Source organism: Triturus cristatus, chromosome 1_1 (assembly GCF_964204655.1).
Source record: "Triturus cristatus chromosome 1_1, aTriCri1.1, whole genome shotgun sequence".
Classification (NCBI taxonomy): domain Eukaryota; kingdom Metazoa; phylum Chordata; class Amphibia; order Caudata; family Salamandridae; genus Triturus; species Triturus cristatus.
The window spans coordinates 1,238,200,688-1,238,211,166 of record NC_140579.1 but is presented as its reverse complement, the minus strand read 5'-3'; the positions used below and the strand labels follow the sequence as shown (position 1 = coordinate 1,238,211,166).

Here is a 10,479-nt window from a genome sequence, read left to right as displayed (position 1 = left end):
GGAGAAGTTTCCTTTTCTAGTTCTGTCCATGTCATTTACCATGCCTGTGTTCCTATGCCCTCATTGTTAGCAATGTGATGTCTGCACTCACCTTCATGTTTAATTCCCCTCCCTACCTCATTCACACTGCAGACTCAAACTTGCAGTGATGTATTTCTCCCATTCATCCCACCACGTCTCCTTCGCAACAACAGGTGTCTGGGTTAAGTCCCTGGGATCTGCCTCAAGGCCAGAGCTGAATGCACCTGCTCAACACCAAACAAATCAGAAAAACTGCCCCGCCCAAGTAGGTCTACCGCTAGGGTCTCTACGAATTTGTCCATGTTCCCTGTACTAGTAGTCTAAGCAGGCACATCTACTATTCTAGCATTATTTCACCTCAATCTAGCCTCTAGATCTGAATTTTCGCCATGTTTTATTGCTGTTTCCTTGTTCATCTTGGCTTTGGTGTCTTTACTTGTCACGATTGTCAACCTCAATTTCTGATACACAATACTCTACCATCCATTTATCTTTACTGACGCGCACCAATCCAGCAAGCCTCCCAGCTCTATTAGGGCCATGGAAGGGAAGCTTTATTCAGTTTTGTCTCCCTTTATGTTTCACCCACCCCACTCTTCAACAAGATCTCAAAAGTTATAAAAGAGTTCTCCACTCCCATTTGCAGCAGAGGAAAAAAACAGGAAAAAGAATTCAGCGACCATGACACCAAATGTATTAGCCCCCTCCCGCACGTACTGTTGCTTAAATTACGACTTTGGCATAACTTTATAAGTTATGCTTTCTCACCCATTGGTGACGTGTGAACTTGGTTCAATGCACCAGCAATGAATGTGAAAGACAAGTTATTGTAGCCCTGAAAGACACTATCCAATGTGTAATTGACATAGAAGTATTGCTCAGGGTTACTAAAAATCCCATAAAGTGATCAGGGGCACAGTGGAAACAGCAACAAACCTTATTTCGTAATTCACGGTGTTACACACCCTGAACTAAGAAGAATGAATACTTTTGAGTTAAAACTATTCCTTTAGGAACAATGCTTCTCAGCACATCTAAAATAAATACACACAATATTATCAAACAAGAAGGCATGTTATAAATAACAAGATTGAAATTAATTTTTCAAGCATTGTTATAATGTCATTTAAAAACCTTACACACTAACGTTTACTAAAATGTGCTATACTGAGAGAGCATGGAAGACAAAGTCACTTGCAATCTAGTTTCTTAGGGCGAAGAGTAGCACTGCATAGCTTGTTGACAGCAAAGGTTGTCTTTATAAACGGAGGCAGGAAGACAGTGTTCCCCACAAAAGGCAACAATACACTGCGGTAGCAGTCATTCAGCCTTCCTCATGCACACAGTGTTATCAGCTTCAGGCAGGCAAGATGTAGCATTTGCAAAGTGCGAAATGTGCAGACAGTAGGGGAGATTATCTCGGGCAGAATCTCGGGCGATACTAGTGGCGAAGGACCTCTCATGACAAGTGGTCATCCTTACATACTAAAACTTACCAAAATGGAAATGTCCGACAGATTATGGGCATCAAAGTGTGCGTCCTAGACGTTTCATTATGAACATATAAGGGAAAAGGATGTCAATTCAGACTACACTATTTTAGTTATATGTCTGTATGTTTACTTAATTATCCTTGACATGGTGGACAGTAGACATTTTAGCCCAGACAAATGTTGCACTGATGGTTGTATCTGTGTCATTAATCTAAGGGTTTGACGTTTTCACAGTTCTTAGAAAGATAAGGCCAGGCAACCTCGGCTTTGAATGGCAGACATGACAATCATTCTACATAAATTGGGAACGATGATAATTCCCATTGTGTAAGAGAGGGAAGATGGCAACCTCCTCTAGTCAAGATGGTGTAGGGTCTACATAAGATGGAGTCTGACCTTAGGGACCTAATGTACACGCCTGACCCCCCTCCCTCCCAGTCACCAGATGCCTACCAGTCAACTTCTTCACCCTCTCCCTCAGCTGTCTGAGGCATGACCATCTAGCACTTCCCACTAGTCAGCTGAGGTACTACCACCCCTTCTTCCTGGTTTCTGGGGTACTCCTGTATGCTTCCTCCTTTACTGAACAATGGCAGTCTTGTGTGTCTCTTTCCTCTGAGGTAGGCCATATCTCCCCACTCCCAGGTCTCAGATGGCACCCTGCTCGTCAAATATTTGTGCTTACATAATGGTGGCATTTCCTGGCAACCTGTGGGAATCCATAGCATGATGCCATCCTAACAAGAATGCAGGCCCTCGCTTAGAGCTGGTATTTTTGGGGATCTTGCGGACATGTATGCTGGCCAAGGCAGAAGTGTTGTAGACATCCATGTTTTGACTATGTTAACATCAAACACACTACTCATCTTGTTATAATGGTTGTAATTCTTGGCATGTTATAAGCATCCCTGTTATGATGGTGTCTATCTCTGTTCTAATGTTAATCCTGACAGAATGGTGGTGATTCTTGAAATATTGTATGCATCCTTGCACAGTTCGCCTCACCCTCGTATAATTGTGAACCTGGAAGTATGTTGGGAATTCTTGCCACATATTGGGCATCTATTGTACACTGGTGCCCAGTACTGGAATATTATTCACCCTGGCATAGAGGTGGTAATTTCTAGAATATTGTGGGTTTCTGTGGCACAATGGTGGTTCTGGCAGTGGGGGATAATTCCTGCCATATTTGTTGGATTTACTGTACGATGGTAATAATTCTTGGCATGTTGTAGGTATCCATAGCACAATGGCCTCCATACATGGTATAATGATGCTTGTGCATTACGGTGGTAATTCACGTGGCATATTGGTGACTATCGTACCGTAGTGATGCTCCTGGCTGGCTTCATATTGGTTATTCCTTTAATACTGTAGACAGCCATTGTATGATGGTGCACAGGCACAAAAATTAAATTCAAAGGGGCTCTGAGAAGGTAGGAACCATTCACTGGGAACACATGGTTAATGTGCTAATCGCAATGAAAGATAAACATCTTGTTCTTTTAGTTTTTTTTCGTCCCAGTATCACCAAGAATGCAGTGTACAGATGCAAAAATGGAGGACATTGTGAAATGGACATGTACATGAGAAGAAAGTGTCAGGAGTGTCGACTGAAGAAGTCCAAAGCCATGGGAATGCTTGATGTGTGTAAGAAATTGTCTTATAAACTATCTGGTTGCCTCTCACTAGGCTATGGCTATCTATACGTTTTTCTCTTTGTCCAACTAACAGCCTACCTAATAATGCAAGCATGTACAATATCTCAAACTCGCGAGCCAGGTCCCCAGTGGAAGGAAGAGCTGCATGATGGAGGATTAGTTTACCTGTTCGAAATGTATAAATCAATTACAAGTCATGTCAATGAAAAATCTAAGATGCACTAATGTGGGGTTATCATTTGACTCCATGTAATGAGGACACCTCGTTTCCTGTCCTAGGTTTTAATTTAACACACACACCTGGGAAGTGTAATCTTGGTTTAATCAACCGAACACATAGGGCAGTGACACCTGAAAACAATGATTTGTAAATTCAAAGCCCTGGACTGGAAGGGAAGTGTCCACCTGAATCATAGTCATATGGTAAACTGACCTATTGTATGATATTAGTTATTAGTACCAACAAATAATCTTCAGACAAGTAGGGCCCGATTCACAGAACTAACTCAAGACAAAATCCTAAACTTACTACCATTAACTCATTTTGGTATTCACTGAAGGTACTTACTCATTTTGGTATTCACAGAAGGCACTTACTCATTTCGTATTCATAGAAGGCATGAGTAAGTGCCTTCTGTGAATACCAAAATGAGTAAGTGCCTTCTGTGAATACCAAAATGGTAGTAAGTTTGGGATTTTGTCTTAAGTTAGTTCTGTGAATCGGGCCCACACACATTATTAAAATGTAAATGTTTGCAGTGATGCTTCTTCTTTAGAAACTGTGCCCTACTCAGGGGAATCAGTGATTGAACATGTCTAGTTAGGTGTTAGTGCTCTTTCATCTCTAGCCTCTTAAGTCAAGAAAAGCAGGTGCCAGCAAAGTCCAAAACCATTTCTATTTTTCGCCCATTTCATAGACTTTGTCAAATGAAATAATAGCCTCGCTCTGCCACCCTCACAGACGAACTTCGCAATTTAGCATTAACAGACACATTTTTTAAGCAACGAAGATGTTGTGTGTGGCTTCTGAGGTAATCCACATTTTCCGTGTTCCTCCCAGATCAGTGGTGCAGCATATCTGCATGGCGTCCTGTTAATCTGCAGGGCGCATTGTGTGCATTTGAATATTACTTTGCAAAGACATATCATGTGCCAACAATAAACGAAAACAAATCACATAGGAAAGCTGTCAAACTCAAAAGCTCTTAATAAACCCAAACTCTTCAGCATTGGAATCGACAGAAAAAAAAGAAAACTGCTTAACCACCCCATAGTTACCTAGATAAAGGCCTATCATAGAAGCACAACTTCAATACGATGTAACCCTTTACATGCATATGGGGAGAACCAAGGTGCATTGATTCGCATTTCTAAATGTTTTCCTATGATGTCATCTTAAAAAGGAGTGTTGTTACTCAACAATTAACACAGTGTTTGTGTGGTTTATTGATCTTAATTTCTAATGTTTCTCTTTTTGACACTCGCTCTTTTTGTGTATTTTAAACCTTTGGTCTAGGGGTGGGAAAGCAAGAATGTAATTCGACATTACAATTAATTTTGTGTTAGCAGTATGATTTATTGAAAATTATGTTATTATAACATATAAATACAAAGGTACCATCAAGGCTATGAAGAAATAAGAAAACTACCCTGAAACCTGCCCAGACATGACCAAACGAATACTAATTATGTTGTTCCTGTTCACCTGCGGTCCGTGGCACAGAGCAATCAGAGCAACCAGCGATGCGAGGCGAGCCGGCTTCTGAGCTCAGGACTCAGACCGACTTGCGCCGACCTGCGCCAACGAACGGGCTATATTGCTGATTGCCGCCGATCGCTCTCCGTCCTCCCCACCCCCTGCGGAAGCGGCCCAGTGACTCTGGACCAGTGCGGCTTGCGGAGGAACTCGGAGCGCAGCGATAACGCAACAGCAGAGCAGAAGGGGCGCAGGATTTGGACCGGTTGGGCCAGTTCACCTGCAGCCCGTGGCACAGGGCAACCAGTGAGGCAACGGCGGAGCTCCGACCGGAGCGAAAACCGGACCACCCTGCCGGATTGCCGCCAGATCCCGCCCTGCTCTCCCCTCCCCTCGTGGCCCGGTGAATCTGGAGAGGAGCGAGAGCACGTGAGCCAGTCGCAGTTATGATTAACGGTGCGGAGGCTGCACAACGACAACGCAGCGGTAAAACCCAGGACCAGGCTTGCAGTGAGAGGAATGAGGAGCACGGAACAGTGTGAGCCACAAGCAGATTGTGATTTCAGTGCGGTGGATGCGCAGCGGAAACAGGCCCGGCTCCAGGAATTTTTATTTGGGTGGGCCAAGGGTGCATTTGGGTGGGCCACTGCAGGCTCGATTTGTCGCATATATGTCTAGGCAGGGCTGCTTCAGGGCCCTCCTTTATCTCTTCTTAGTCTTACAAGGCCCAGTAAAACGCACTCCTTTCCAAATCTTTCTAAATATCACTCTCAAAAAGTGTTTTTTTCTATGTAATGTTCCTTTGATTGGAAGAGGAGGTTTCTGAGGTGGGAGTATCAGGCAAGTGACACTTCTCGGGCTCTCTCTGTGCGAGCCTTCAGGGAGAATCCCTCTTCATTACTACCTCCACCTGACCCCGGACTCTGCCACGCACTCCCTTACCGGCTTGATTATCCAGTGCTCCTCTCCAGTGCACCTTATCGCACAGCTGACCTTGGGCCCCAGCCCCATATCAGACACCATCAGGCTCCACTTTCATTTTTCCCGGTAAAAACATTAGTAAAATCACCTTCAAACTTAAAACATTGAACATAGCAGTAAATATAAATAGCATGTTCCACAGTAGCCCTTATGACCCGACTACTAATTAAATAAACAAAAACAGAACGGGCCTTGACCGGTCCGAGTTTAGCGCTGCTGCAAAAGTCTTTTTTGGCGCCACACCAATAATCTCAATACCTTTACTACCACCTTCCAACAGTGCCCCTCATCCCTCCATGGCCCCCCTATTGACCTCCTCCTCGGATTCCCTCACTGCCACAAGCGCCCCTCATCTCCCCAAAGTCCCTCCCCCTCATGACCTCCTCCTCGGATTCCCTCACTGCCACCCTCCACCAGTGCCCCTCATCTCTCTGTAGCCCCTCCCCTTCATGACCTCCTCCTCAGACTCCCTCACTACCACCCTCCACCAGTGCCCCTCATCTCTCCCTAGCTCCGCCCTCCACCCCATGACCTCTTCCTCGGATTCCCTCACTGCCACCCTTCTACAGTGCCCCTCATCGCTCCATAGCCACTCCCACTACCTCCTCCTCGGATTCCCTCACTGCCACCCTCCAACAGTGCCCCTCATCGCTTCATAGCCCCTCCCACTACCTCCTCCTCGGATTCCCTCACTGCCAGCCTCCAACAGTGCCCCTCATCTTTACGTAGCCCCTCTCTCATATGCATTTCATTTGTTGTATAGTGCTACTTGTAGTGTAGTGTGTCACAGTACTTTACATCAGACACACATTATACAGAGACAATGAATCATACAAGTATATAAATCAGTCTACAGGGAATGTCACATAAGCCAATGAGGATTACAAAGTGTAGGAATGACATGTCATCCATACCGGTGGGCAGGATATTTTAAGAGGGTTTGGTCTGGGGAAACACAACCTTAGGATTTAAAGAGTATTCCACGGGGATCTGCTTTACTGATAAAAATGTATATCTGCCCAGACATACTCATTTTAGCAACATTAGAATAATGAAAGACTGAGGAAGTTCTACCTATATCACAAAACAAAAAAAGCGAAGTTCTAACTATACCATGTATGTTTGTATGCAGCTCTTTGATGACAGTTCATTGGTCACTGTCCTATGTTAGGATTGTAACTTCTGAACTGCAAGTAACACAAGGATCTCTGTGACAAAGACAGTAACCCACTGAGCTTCCACATAAAATACAGTTCATCTGTATTTAAAAACTACTAACAGACTGATTGCTCTCCAGCAGGATCATTCATCACCAGCGTTATCTGGGCATTTTGTATTGTCCTATTGTTGTCCTGCATCGGCCATGATAATGATAAAAACTGTTTAAATAAAGCACACACGAAGTACGTGTCCTGCTGGTCCTGTGCAGATTTGAAAAAGAAAATCAAATAGTAACACATTCTCTTACCTACTCCATTAGTCAAACTTTGTGTCATAGCCTGATGTGATAAACTGCTGCAGGGGTCAGGAAAGGTGAATAGGAATAAATAAACTTATTTTCTACTGAGCAGCATAGAAAAAGAAATATCCATGCAGCAGGACAGTAGGCAAAGGTTACCATTGTCAAAGAAAGGATTTGTCCCTTTCCTCATGTGGAGATGAAAGGGTGAAAAAATAAACAAAGCCAAGGCTCCTGTTTGGGTAGGCCAGGCTCATGTTTGGGTGGGCCTGGCCCACCTGCTAGAACCGGGTCTGAGCAGTAAAGACCAGGACCAGGCATAGGAGGGATCGGACTTCTGGCGGGTGTCAGTTGATCAGAGGTCTGTGGCGTGGGTGCACGGAGTAGCAGACCGACAGATCAGTGGGGGGGGGGGTATTTCTAACTTCCCCCACCAAACAAAGACCACCAGAGACCACCAAGGTCCGTGCAGGACGGTAAGCCGGAGGAAGGCAGGATAAAAGTAACTGGGAAGCCGGCTCCGGTGGAGAGGGGCCTGCAGTATAGACCAGTATACACCAGCACCAGCTTTAGTGCACCCGGCCCTGGGCAGCTTACGTCTACTCCCAACGCAGCGGGGCTGCAGTACGGAGGGGTTCCGGTCGAACCCAAGAGTACCTTCCTAAGGCTTCTTATAGCCTCTTTCACCTGCGCACCACAACCCATAGCTAAAAAATACAGCAAACACACAATTAAATGATACAATCCATAACCGCACTACAACTACATTAGATAATAAAACAATGACAACAACGACAAACAATAGTAGGAGACTAATAGTCACGGAAGGATGCGATCAGGCAAAGTGAGGCAAACCCCAAAGCAGTCTCTAAAAACTCAGAAGTCTCAGAAAACCAGTGGTACAAATCAAGGGGAAAAAAGACAAAATACAAAACACTCAGCAAAGAGAACAGAAGCAAATCGGAAAAGCCCTCTAATTTCACCAATCCTGACACTGTTCAGGAACCAGGAAATTAGAAGTGCAATGGTAAACTTCAGGCTTTTCCTTTCTTAAAAACACCGGAGCTGTAATTTTCTCAACACCATGGGACTTACCGGGTCTTCCAGCATATCTAACCCCACAAAGGGAGATACACAATGTCGGAATAGAAGAGAAGTGTGTATAATACAGAGAGGGACCCCTTTACCAACCAAAGGGATGAGGTACTCTTAACAAGTTATAAGCAAATTCCCTTTGGAATTAACCTAAAAAATATGTATACACTATAACCCCATTCAAAGCTAATATAACATTCATAAAATGAAATGTCACAAACACATTTTTAAAACATCTTACACATCTACTTCAGTAGTACAAAATATTTCTTTAATAAAATCACATAAAAAGACCATACCATTGATCCAATAGAAAAAAGGGTTTTTACATTAAAACATTCCATATATTCCATAAAATCTCTTCAACATAAATTGTATCATTATACATACATGAAGGACAAACACATATACAAGAGAAAACACAATTCCAGACTCCTAAATTAGTCTTTTATAAAGACATATCATCTGAATCAGTGAGGATATGATCTGGTTCAACTTCTACTCGTGAAATACCAAGTCCATATTCCCTTAGAGATTATGTCATCCAAAGAGCGTTGACGCGTTTCGATGGTTTTAATCAAAATTCTCCCATCTTTTTCAAAACATGTAATTTCATAAGGTTTTCTCTAACTCTTGTTTCCTCATTATTAGAGATCCTTGTAAAGAGATTTTTTTATTAACTTGAATTAGTGTTAAAGGTTAAGAAGCAGTCCTATATTGGTATCCAGTTGACCCAATCTTAAAAAGCGGACCTTCCGCCTTATATTATTAAACCTCATAAACAGCCTCTAATATTGAGCGCTATCATTGTAATTGGCTCCACTTATTGAGCATCTGCTCGTCTCCTTTTGTTGCTGTAGAATTCAAAAACGCACTAAAGGATGCGCCGTTGTTTGTACTATCCCCAGAGTAGAAGCGTGTAGTTCTTCCACGTCTTCCTATCTCTTAACGAAAAGTCTTCATTTAACTAAATAACCGTTGTCGGGTGATTCCGTTCGAATAGAAGAGAAGCCAAGTGCCCCAATATCCACAGCTCACCAAATGGACCCAAGCAGCCAAGTCTCAAGTAAAATCTGGGGCAGGAAGATAAGGAAAAGGGCAGTCAGAAGGAAGATACTAGCACGAAACACGAGGCAAGAGAGGCAAAACCTACGCCTGATGACTACCACCTTGAGACACTCTTGGAGGACAAAACAAAAAAATAGTATCATCAGGAGTTATTCCAAGGCCCAAAATGAGCTTAAGCCTGGCAACGGAAAAGAGCAGAGCGAAGAAAGAAGAATGCACACTGCAAAAACCAGCCAATCAGATCCAAGTACAAGCACAAATATTGCATCCTGCTCTATCTCAAAATCAATAACCCCCATACTACCTGTAAAGCCACATGAAATTACACAAGGTCACAGAACGGAGGCTCAAATTCACCGGATAAACTCAGATGAAGTAAATGCCCTGGAAGAACTAGAAAACTCATGGTTGAGATTCCTAAGTCCTTCATTGAATAAAGAGTTGTCACAAGAACTTACATCAACACAGGGACTAGACAGAGAGGACCATACAGCCCCAATGCAAAACGGAGAGGGACCACTTGGACTGGAAAAAAAGAAACTTCAATTTTATCTGTCCAAACACAGCAGAAAATTAGCCAAACACCAGCCAGCAATCAACTGTTAAATGCAGAGCCATACTCAGGTAGCAAGCAGACATCTACACAAGGAAAATCACCCAGTGACATAAGCAATCACTCGCAACTCTTTAGGTCATTATTAGACACGCTTCAATCTTCTGTAAAGGCACTGAATTTGCAATCAGACAAGCTGGATATCCAAATAGACCTAATGAATATCACAGCGCTACATATAGCAGGGATAACCACCAAAAAGGACAAACGTAATAAATTATTAACATCAGCGCAATCAAAATATACGCTAGAGCAAACTTCCTGCACCTGTGGCCCAATCATTGATAAGCTGAGTCTCCTTCCAGCTCTCCTTAAACAAATAATAGCTCTTAGACAGCAAAATACGCCATGCACCAAGCCCGCAAAAGATGACAACTAAATACAACCAACGG

The 10,479-nt window shown here is 43.4% G+C and overlaps 1 pseudogene; it reads left to right on the top strand.

Moving 5' to 3' along the window:
- The window catches only part of LOC146871894 (bile acid receptor-like), a 373,335-nt pseudogene that overhangs the window by 62,791 nt on the left and 300,065 nt on the right, over positions 1-10,479 (top strand).